The sequence below is a fragment of the Adiantum capillus-veneris genome, chromosome 16 (genome assembly GCF_014529385.1).
Source record: "Adiantum capillus-veneris isolate H3 chromosome 16, ASM1452938v2, whole genome shotgun sequence".
Taxonomy (NCBI): Eukaryota; Viridiplantae; Streptophyta; class Polypodiopsida; order Polypodiales; family Pteridaceae; genus Adiantum; species Adiantum capillus-veneris.
The window spans coordinates 111,818,437-111,829,808 of NC_140946.1; the positions used below are offsets into that span (position 1 = coordinate 111,818,437).

The 11,372-nt window shown below is 42.7% G+C and overlaps 1 pseudogene; it reads right to left on the minus strand.

Annotated features, from left to right (window-relative positions):
* Positions 1–10,228: 10,228 nt before the first annotated feature.
* LOC147439657 (uncharacterized) lies at positions 10,229–10,547 on the minus strand (annotated as a pseudogene).
* Between the last annotated feature and the right edge of the window lie 825 nt (positions 10,548–11,372).

Here is an 11,372-nt window from a genome sequence, read left to right on the forward strand (position 1 = left end):
TGCTTTTATATTTTAATTTATGATTTTTCAGGCTTGAATTACTAGGGCAATCATGCATGTCCGAAATGTGGTCCTCGACTTGGCTTCTTCCACTTTGATCATTGCGCAACACAGTTTATGAGGAGCATGGTAGATTTTTGCCTCAAGGACTTCATGAGCTACGTGGACCAAACATATGCAAACATGACATGCATCCACTGAAAGTGAGCGATTGGAAAAACATGTGGCTAGAGAGGGGAGACTTCATGCCACCTGGAATGAAAAGACTTTCTATTTTCCTTGAGCTCCCGTATTGCAGTGACCTGCTGATTAATCATATGCTCGATGCAATACAAATCTTCAAGAATGTGGGGGAGATCATATGGAAAACCATCACTAAAAAAAGGGAGAGCAAGGTCCAAAGAGATGACCTACAGGCTGTGGGTCAAATGCCAGAGATGTGGCCTCGACTTAAATTCAATGGAAAGTTTGCTATACCAAAAGGTACATGGGTTTTGAGTCGTGCAAAAGAGCAACAAGTGAAGAATGATATCTGTTTTGTGGAATGCCAGAAACTCGGCTCTGTTTGATGAGCAAACATTTTATAGTTTCACTTTGCCCTGGAATATCATCAGAGATAAATTGCTTGAAGATTGCATTGCTCTATAGGCATTTCAACAAGAACTTATGATGCAGTTCCTACATAGGATGTAAACATGTAAGATAATTGTAAAATAGAATCAAGAAAGTTCCACGAGAGAGAGAGAGAGAGAGAGAGAGAGAGAGAGAGAGAGAGAGAGAGAGAGAGAGAGAGAGAGAGAGAGAGAGAGAGAGAGAGAGAGAGAGTGAGAGAGAGAGAGAGAGAGAAGGAGAAGAAAACGTCGTGGGAAACTATCCCAAGAGACTTTAAAGAACTATCCGACGAGGAGAGTTGAACTTTAGACCTGTTATTCAAGAGGAAAGTGGCATAACCAATCTATCACACTTGAGAGAGAGAGAGAGAGAGAGAGAGAGAGAGAGAGAGAGAGAGAGAGAGAGAGAGAGGAGAAGAGTATTTTAACGCCGTGGGATAGTTGTTGTGGGAAACTATCCCAAGAGACCTTAAAGCTCTATTGGACGAGGAGAGTTGTGAACTCAAGACGTGTTATTCAAAAGGGAAAAGGGAATAACCAATTATCTACCACACTTGGGTGATAGATCACAAAGATAACAAAGATGTACATTATTACAAGAATGTAATACAAAAAACAGATTTCCAAAAAAAAGAAAAGAAGAGAGAGAGAGAGAGAGAGAGAGAGAGAGAGAGAGAGAGAGAGAGAGAGAGAGAGAGAGAGAGGAAGCTTCTTCAATCTGTCTATTGGTTTTGGGTGCCTTCATTTATATTTATAGTCAAGGGGCCCTTTTAATATAATTAATATAATTACAACAAGGTCACGGAGATCAAAAAGCCATACGTGCATCGTAGCTTCGATAGAAAAGCAGAAAAGCTTCTGCTGTTTTAGCTTTTAGGATCAGCAATGGCGATCATCTGGTAAAAAGCAAAAAGCATAGGCACTTGTATAGCAGCTCCATATCCATTTACGTGAGCGAGCGAAGAGCCATGGCCACTCAAGAATCAGTATCAGTACATGATGATGATCAAAGCACTTCGTCGGCAATCTTTTGCCCGCATGCAGATTACCGAGTTGATTTTGCAAAGCTTAAATGGCTGCAACCTGGGTGCTCTCCATGGCCACCTATCTGTCGAGCTTGCGCCCGTAGTGAAAGGATCTTCAGCACAGAAGTAGCAAGACAGAAGAGGTTGCAATATGATGAAGAGCAACAACAGTTCCAACGGGTGGCCCCCTTGCTCAAGGCGCTTGCTGACAAGCTGCAAATAGTCGACCAGGAGCATCAAGTCGCCAGCGCAAAGCAGCGTACTTACCTGAAGGACAACATAGCATCTCGCATAGAAGATGAGGTCCCAGTTACAGAAGAAAACTCGTTCATCCAAGAAGTGATTGCTAGGCTACCATCTTCTCTCTATGTAGATTGGTGGGCACATTGACAATGCCCTAAATCCCTCCCCTCGGAATGCACATAATAGGAATACCAACCTTTGGTGGTTTGGAATCACTAGAGTCAGAGTATATTGGATTTTAGGTTGCATTGATATTATTTTTCAATTGGTGATTTGGAATCCCTTGACTACAAGCTGTATGGATTTTAGGTTGCATTGATATTGTTTTTGAAGGATTTGTCCGCCATATAATTAAACCCCACACGATACTTGTGAAGTGCTCACATATCCTTGCTTGTATTGTAAATTTTCCCGTTGAAAAATGAAAAATCATGGTTGTAATTTCATGATAGGACCTTGATTTTCAAGGTTAAAAATTAGGCATCTTAGTTATAAATCCCTGCACATACCCGATTTTGGCATAAAATCAGTTTGTTTGACTGATATGCCCTTGAAAAACATGACCAAGAAAATGGTTGTTCTTTTTTTTATAACAGTGCTTTTGTACACATGATCATACATTTCAAGCCTCTTGCAAAATATCAAACTTTGGCTCTGACCATAACAGAATTCAAGTAGTGTAAAGTTGTGTATTTTGATAAACGATTTGAGCACCACATCTCAGTTGGAGATGGTTATTTAAGGCTTTAGCATATACTTGTGTACTCGTGCACGGAGTGGCAACTTTGTAGAACCTATTTGAAATTTGAAAGGCATTCATTAGGAAGAGAATGAGGTATAGGAGGGCCTCTTTATTTGGCAGTTTAAGGGAGTCAAACCTCGAGTATTAAAGAAGCAATGAAAGGACAACTTTTGAATTCAAACTTGCAAAACGGATAGTTTATTTGAATTCAATTTTGTTTTACCAAAAATGAAATTCAAAATCTAGCGGACAAAACCATATCATGTAACATATCTATGGAAAGAGCTTGGCGTGTAGATTACAAATCTATTATCTTGGCTCAAATCAGAAGTTATATGTAGGATTTATGGAAGGCCAAAAATTATAAAACTGTCCATCTCCTTTTTGGGGGAAAAAAGTGCACCCTTTGACCACCCTTACACCTCTCTTACACACCCACCATTCTTGCACACATGGCATGCATCTATTTGTCAAAATGTTAATTACCTCCATAACACTACAAGAGGTTGTGTGCTCTTGTGACGCTGTTAGAGCGACGGAAATACACTGGGTTTTTATAACCGCCGGCGTCGCTAAAACCGTCGCTAATAGCGTCGCTACCAGAGCGTCGCTATATGTGTCGCTATATGTGTCGCTATGAGCGTCTCTATATAGCGACGCATATAGCGACGGTCATAGCGACGATTATAGCGATGTTTACACAAAAGTTTATAGCGACCCTCATAGCGACGCTACAGAGCCATAAATAGCGACGCGCGAGAGAAATTTTTTTTGGTGACAGGGCATTGAATGCCCTGCCACCCATCAACCATATTGTACTTGATTCACTTTTTTAAAAAAGTGCAAGGGTAGATAATAGACCCAAAATAGTCACCCACAAGATGCATTGTTTGCAAAATTGAAAAGCGTAAAATTGACAATTGTACACATCATAGGCAAAATGAATTGATTGGCAAATGTAATAATGACAATTGTACAACATCATAGGCATAAAGAATTGATTGGAAAAATGAACTGCGGTGACAAATGTAATAATATACATGGTTCAAAAAGACGTATAAAATCCGTCTCATGATACATAAGCTATGAGAAACCCTAAACTAATGCTATCTAGCTCCGGCTAAACTGACGTCGTCTAGTCAGACGTCTCATCGCGTCCAAGCGGCGTATCTGTCGGATTCTGCAAAAAAAGACAATAAGACAGCTTTCAGTAAGTATAAACATATAACGACATTTATAAAACAATACAAAAAATAGAAAAGAGTAAACCCTAATACTAACCATGCCGCCGCGAGAACTGAGAATGTCCATTAGGGCGTTTAAGCCCTTCCTGCCTGCGTACTCGCGCTCGTACGGTGTGGGATCACGTCCTGTCATCGACCACTGTCAAAACATACAAAGAATTCATTATGTTAGAATGAAAAAACTCATATACCCTAAACTATCGAACATAAAGAGCAATGCGAAAACACTTACAAAATCGGCCTCAAATGATGCCCATCCACCGCTCCCCAAGTGGTGCGAGCTCCCTGCCTCTACTCGCGCTCTGGCTGCATCCTTTTGTTGCTTCCTCTTGTCAGGATTCTCACGCGCTGCTTTCTTCGCATTCTTCCAATCTTCTTTGGCCAGCCAATCTGGCCTGTTCCACCCATGCTTGATTGCTTTTTGCACTTCGGAACGCTTGTGTTTGCAGTATTCGCGCATTCGAATCTTCATCAGGTCTTCATTGAAGCGCTGATCCCGTGTTGGAACGGGAAACTCATCATGAAGTATGCTGATGACTCTGTTTTTTAAATCACTTGGTACTTCACTCCATTTGTTTAGTATGTAGTGTCTAAACAACTGAGAGCAAAGACCACGCATGCGTGAGATCACCTTCTTGCAGTCATCATCCATGATGATGCCGCCGCTGAAGTCGAGGGAGTGAGGCAAGCCCTCTGGCCGGTGACGCGTGAACCTGGGTGTCCCGGCAGGGGTCTCTAGCGGCGTGTCGATGGGGGTACGGACGTCAGGTGTCTCCATCAGCGTCTGGGCCCTGAAGCGAGGAGTGTCGAGTGGGGTGGCTCCTGGCGGAGTAGGTAGAGGTGTGTAGCTGCTAGGAACAGTCAGCCGTGTAAAACCTGGCGTAGATGGTGATGCTGTGGCTGGTGTGGGGGCGGGCAAAGAAGGGGAGGGTAAAGAGCCTCGTCGAACATGAGGCGGTGTGGAGGCATCGGTGGCGGAATCCCCACAACAACCGCCACCGCCACCACTAGAGCGCCGGTGTCTAGACGAGTGTGAAGCTCGTCTCGTCGATGCCGAAGCTTCGGAGCGCGCCGAATGCTCCGAAAGAGAGGGAGATGCGGATGGAGTAGGAACACGCGATGATGCGCCAGAGCGATGACGCTCCACGTACAAGTGTCTCTGCTGCGGTGACAAAGAAGAAAGAAACTCCTCATCATCCATACCTGCATTAAACACACGAATATTTAAACTTAATATTGAATGAATAGAGTAGACAATGACGCAAAGACCATGAAATACAATGACGTAATGACGCATATAAATACAATGACGCAATGAATTGAGTGATAGAAGAGGCAAGTCGAAAACTCAGAATTTTCAATCAAAAGATGTAATCGATCCTCAAAATCTCTTGCAGCGTGCCGAAGTAAGTGAGTTCCGCCACCACAGGATCTGCATGAGAGGAACGTCGTCGACTAGACTGTTCAAATTTTTCCATGATTCCACAATCTTGAGTAAAACGCTTTTTGTCGATTCTTTCCACCCTAAAATGTCGACCTTTACACCATGCTGCTGTGTATGACTTATACTACAACGAACAAAGATTATGAGTGGCCGTTCAAACGTTTAGAAATAAAGTCACTAGCTAGTCGTACATTGCAAACTTACCTTGGTCACGCAACCCCGAGAGTACTCCCACTCTTCCTCAGTCACTTCGTCACCGCATTGTTGTGCGCTTTTCAATTGGTTGTGCAACCATCTTAAGCTCATGAAGGTTGGTAGGCTCTCCAGAACCGTCGGATAGTGCATCGGTGGTCGTCTTCCCCGTCTCCACTTGATTAGTGTCCTTTGTCGCTCTTGCTTTGCATCCTCATATTGTGAAATCCACTTTTGCATCACTGGATAAGCCTTTCTGAATCCATGATCGTTTCGATCATTTCATCAATCTCGGGCTCAAACATTGCCTCGTTGGGAATGTGCTCTGCATGATCATCCCCCGAGCTGTCAGAGGCTACATCTTGTGGCCTCACATATGCTGCTTGACCCAAGCGCCTGTGAACACGTCTATTGGGTTGTAAGATTGCTGCTTGTTGGCCAGCGTCAGAGTCCGACGAGTTATAATTGGCAACAACTCGATCTATAATAGATGGATTGAACTCGCCAAATTCGCGAACGTGCTGCAAAGAAACACGTCTTGTCCGTCGCACAGCATGCTTGCATTGATTACAAGGACATAAGACCCTCGTTGAGAGATAGGTGTTTCGGTTGGACGGTCCCACATCCTCGTCACTACTCATAATGAGGATAAAAATCTTATAACCTGGACAACAAATTTAATATTCTATTGGCATTCTTCGTCTTATCGCTCTCTCTCTCTCTCTCTCTCTACCTCACATTCTCTAGTCATGCCCAATCCCCGCACACCTCGGTCTAGAGGTGCACGGAGATCAGAACCACCGGGTTATAATCTCGTCTTTATTGGTCAATACCTATATTTGTGGGTACAAGAAATCTACAGACCCACGTCTACATGATACTGCATGTAGTGGACAAAACCCCTTTGCCTCTTCTCTAGCTATAGCACTTCACAGCATCTTAACATCTTTTCACAGTAGATCTTTTCACTGTTCGTCTAACTCTAAACCCTAAACCGTAAGTAATTCTTGCGTGAACTCGATCTAACGTAAATAAACGTAAATCTAACTAAAAATAAACCTAAATCTAATTTAACGTAAGTCTACATCTAACCTAATCTTTAACGACTTTTGGGATAGTTTCCTACGACGTTAAAACTCTCTTCTTTCTTGTGTGTGTGTGTGTGTGTGGGTAAACCTAAATAAACCTAAGTCTAATCTAATATAACATAAATCTAAAACTAACGTAAATTATGTTATATTAAAAACAAAGAACTAAACTAACAGGGATTATAAGAACCTTAAAACTGATTTAACACATAATTTTTCACATAACTCGGCAAGAGTTGGCATTCTCATCACTAAAGATGTGAGAGTTAACTTCCGACGGTGACGCTGCCTCATCTCCATCCACATCTGACGACAGCAATTGGCCCTTTAGACCATTCTTGCTCTTGTTACTAACTTTGAAGTTGCTGTTGAATGACTAGAGGTTGTCTAGATGGTCATTGTGTCGGGGATGTAGTGACTCTTGCCGCCCTGAAGATCCACCTTCTTCCCTATCTTCTGAAGACATTTTACCAGTACTTTTGGATCGACGGAGCCCACCATGAGTGAAGGCAGCAATACCCTATATTCCATTGAGGGCTTTCTTCACCCGCTTCATGCAGGCATCGCAGTCTATGGAGACCTAAATCTAATCTAATATAACGTAAATCTAAATCTAGCGTAAATAAACGTAAATCTAATTAAAAATAAACCTAAATCTAATCTAATTTAACTTAAATAAACCTAAATCTAAGTTAACGTAAGTCTACATCTAACCTAATCTTTAACGTCTTTTAGGATAGTTTCCTAGGACGTTATAACTCTCTTCTTCTTGTGTGTGTGCGCGTGTGTGGATGTGTGTGCCAATAAAAAGAGATAAATGGTATAACCTTTCTATCACCCATGCCAAGTATGATAGATTGGTTATGCCATTTCCCTCTTGAATAATAGGTCTTGAGTTCAACTCCTCGTCGGCTAGATCTTTAGGTCTTTTAATTTTAATTAGTTTCCTACGACGTTAAATTAGTTTCTCTCTCTTTCTCTCTCAATGTGTGTGCGTTTTTTTGTTTATGCATGTTTTCTCTCTCTTTTCCTCTCTCAATGTGTGCGTTTTTTGTTTATGCATGTTCTCTCTCTCTTTTCCTGTCTCAATGTGTGCGTTTTTTGTTTATGCATGCTCTCTCTCTCTTTTCCTCTCTCAATGTGTGTGTGCATTCTTTGTTTATGTATGTGTGTGTGCCTTTTTGTTTATGTTTGTACTCTCTCTCTCTCTCTCTCTCTCTCTCTCTCTCTCTCTCAAAAACACTATGTGTGTGTGTGTGTGAGAGAGAGAGAGAGAGAGAGGGAGAGAGAAAGAGGGGAAGGGAATATGAGAGTGAGGAGAGGGAAGGAGCATACCTAGCTCTCCTTCCTCTCCTCGTGTGTGTGTGTGTGTGTGTGTGTGTGGAGAAGAGAGAGAGAGAGAGAGAGAGAGAGAGAGAGAGAGAGGGAGAGCATTATCTGCTCCTTGCTTGAGGGCGCCGAAAAACTCAGATCTGAGATCTGAGTTTTTGGGCGCTCTCTGTTATTTTTTTAGCCCAGCCGACGTCGCTATGAGCGGCAGGGTTTAGCCCAGCCGACGTTTTTTGGTGGCAGGGGCATTGCCTGCCACCTATCAACCATCTTGAATGTTTCAATAATTGAGTAAACCTAAATGAATCCAAGATAAGCCCAGATTCACCTTTGAAAGAAAGTGCAAGCTTAGATATAGACCCAAAGTAGTCACCCACAAGACAATATAACCATTAACTCCCATCATTCATAGTATTGTTTGCAGAATAAAGATACAAAACTGACAAAAGTGAATTGATGAAAGTAAATCAATGACAATTGTACACATCATAGGCAAAATCACTTGATTGTTAAACTTTGCAGATGTCATAGTTACAACACCATTTTCATTATTGAAAAAATATACATGGTTTTCCAATAGTTACAAAAAGACGTATAAACATTATCTCATGATACATATGCTATGAAAAAAGGAAACTAATGCTATCTAGCTACGGCTACACTGACGTCGTCTAATCAGATGTCTCATCACGTCCAAGCGGCGTATCTGTCAGATTTTGCAAAAAAAAAAACAATAAGACAACTTTCTCTCGTAAGTATAAACATATAATTTATAAAACAATACAACAAATCAAAAAGAGTAAACCCTAATACTAACCATGCCACCGTGAGAACTCAAAATGTCCATCAGGACGTTTAAGCCCTTCTTGCCTGCGTACTTGCGCTCGTACGGTGTGGGGTCACGTCCTGTCATCGACCATTGTCAAAACATACAGAGAATCCATTATGTTAGAATTTAAAAACCCCTAAACCCTAAACGTCTACATGATAGTGCATGTAGTGGACAAAACCCCTTTGTCTCTTCTCTAGCTGTAGCATTTCACAGCATGTTAACATCTTTTCACAGTAGATCTTTGTCTGTAGCATGCAGGTACACCATTCTTGCAATGTAGCTGATGCCTGCTCAAAGCACTTAATTCTTACTCTAGATTTGACGGGCTGTGTAGTGTGTGTGTGTGTGTATGCATGACCGTTTGGAATTGTCATCTTGCATCACTAATTTCTGTGTAGGCTCAATTTTCTCTTCCATTGGCTGATCATGACGGCTTATTGTATGGCAGCAGCAGTTGAACATGCAGGTGGAATTGCTGATCTGCATGGACCGTCGAGGCTGTGAGCGCAGCAAATTTTCTCATGTAGGAAAACGGAGTCTTTTTCAGTGTTTTTCATATGAGCAAGTTTTTTTCATACAATGGATAACATCATGAGCTTTTGCTCGAGAGGCACTCCATACCTAGCTTGGTACGATTGGTGGTAGGGGATCACCGGGCGTAATTGCACCTAGCTAGGTATGCGGTGCCTCCCTCATAGAAGCTAATGATGTTAGAGGTAAGTCACAATTAGTACTAGTTCACGCATGACCATGCAACATGGGGCATAGTATGCATTGCATGATATCCTTAATCCCAACTATTTCTCTAACTGCCAGCATTAAGCCAATCTTTAAGGTTTATTTTGGGCATTAAGGTTTATTTTGGGCAAAGCGCACCTTCATTGACATGCACTAAAATCTAACCTTAATCTAAAAAAAGCTAGTCCATCGAACATAAATCTAGATCTTATTTAATCTTAAACTCAAAATAAACCTAAATCTAATATAATCTAACGTAAATAAACCTAAATCTAACTCAAAATAAACCTAAATCTAATCTAATCTAACCGAAATAAACCTAAATATAATCTAACGTAAATCTAAATCTACCTAATCTTAAACTCTACATAAACATAAATCTAAAGGTAATCTAACTTAATCTAATTAAAATTTTAACCTAATCTCTTTCTCTCTTTGTTTTCTCCCCTTACCTCTCTCTTTCGTCTTCTGCCCCCCCCTCTCTCTCTCTCTTTGGTTTTTTATTCTCTCCCTCTTTCTCTTTGTTTTCTCCTCTCTCTCTCTCTGTTTTATCTCTCTCTCTCTCTCTCTCTCTCTCTCTCTCTCTCTCTCTCTCTTTTCCTCTCTCAATATGTGTGTGTATGTGTTCTTTGTTTATGCATGCTCTCTCTCTCTCTCTCTCTCTCTCTCTCTCTCTCTCTCTCTCTCTCTCTCTCTCTCTCTCTCTCTCTCTCTCTCTCTCTCTCTCTCTCTCGAGCGGCCTACTGTGTCTCCGGTCTCCCTTGGGTGAGGGGGCAGCCCTAGGGGAGGCCACAGAGCCCTGCTCCCCATCTCTAGTAGCAACCCCGCCCATCTCTGCTCGCGTGCATTCTCGCTCTCTGTAGAGCTCGTCAGTTTCAGCCCGTGCTCACCCCAGCCAATCTCAGCCTATCTCAGCCTCGCCAGTCTCGGCCCATGCCCAGGCCCGGCCAATCTCAGCCTCGCCAGTCTCAGTCTCAGCCTTGCCCATGTTGAAGCCCGCCAGTCTCAGCCTCTGCTCACCCGAGTCTCGACCTGCTACACAGAGAGAGCTCCTTTAATTAAAGTTGATTATAAGCCTTTGAAGGTGATTTTTTCTCTTGAGAGACTGCCCACCATGGCCACTCGGGCCTCTTCCGGCGTCGTGGCAACACCCCCAAAGGTGGACAGCATGGCCCGGCTTCAACATGAAGTCGAAAGACTTCGCAAGGAAAATGACGCTTTGAAGGAAAGACTCGCAGCCATCGAGTCTCGCCTCACCACAGTGGAGGAATCCAACAAGGGGAAGACGGAACAAAAGGAAATCGAGCTCAATACGAAGACGGAAGTCACCCTCACAGAGAAGGTCAAAACTCAAGTATAGGATGTCATTTTTCGCGAAGTCGAAGTTCGTGTGGCGTCTACGCTACGTGAACAACAACGACAAGATGCTATTGCTCTCAATGTCCGCATTGGCGGACTCCCGAGCGATTGGCAAGGAAAAGAGGACCCCAAGTTCCACAAGTCTTTCGATCGCATCCGAACAACAACCCCCATGATACAATGGGATCCAACAACAATCACCACTCTCGCTCACGAGCATCGCACCAACCATGCAATTCTTACCTTCAAGACCAAAGCGGATCGAGTCAAGCTCCTTGAGCAATCGAAGCTTCTCAAGGACACAAAAATTTGGTCTGCCGAAGATCTCACACCCACCCAACTCAAACAAAAGAAGACCGAACTCCAAAAGATGCGAGAAGCGCGCACAGCAGGGAAATGGGCAGTTTACCGAGGAGGCAAAGCCATCATCCAAGAGTTTCGAACTCCCAAACCGGCCCCCTCCTCCTCACCTACCTCATCTGAGACTTTTGTTAATCCCACCTTATCTTTTTTCTCCCCACTCGA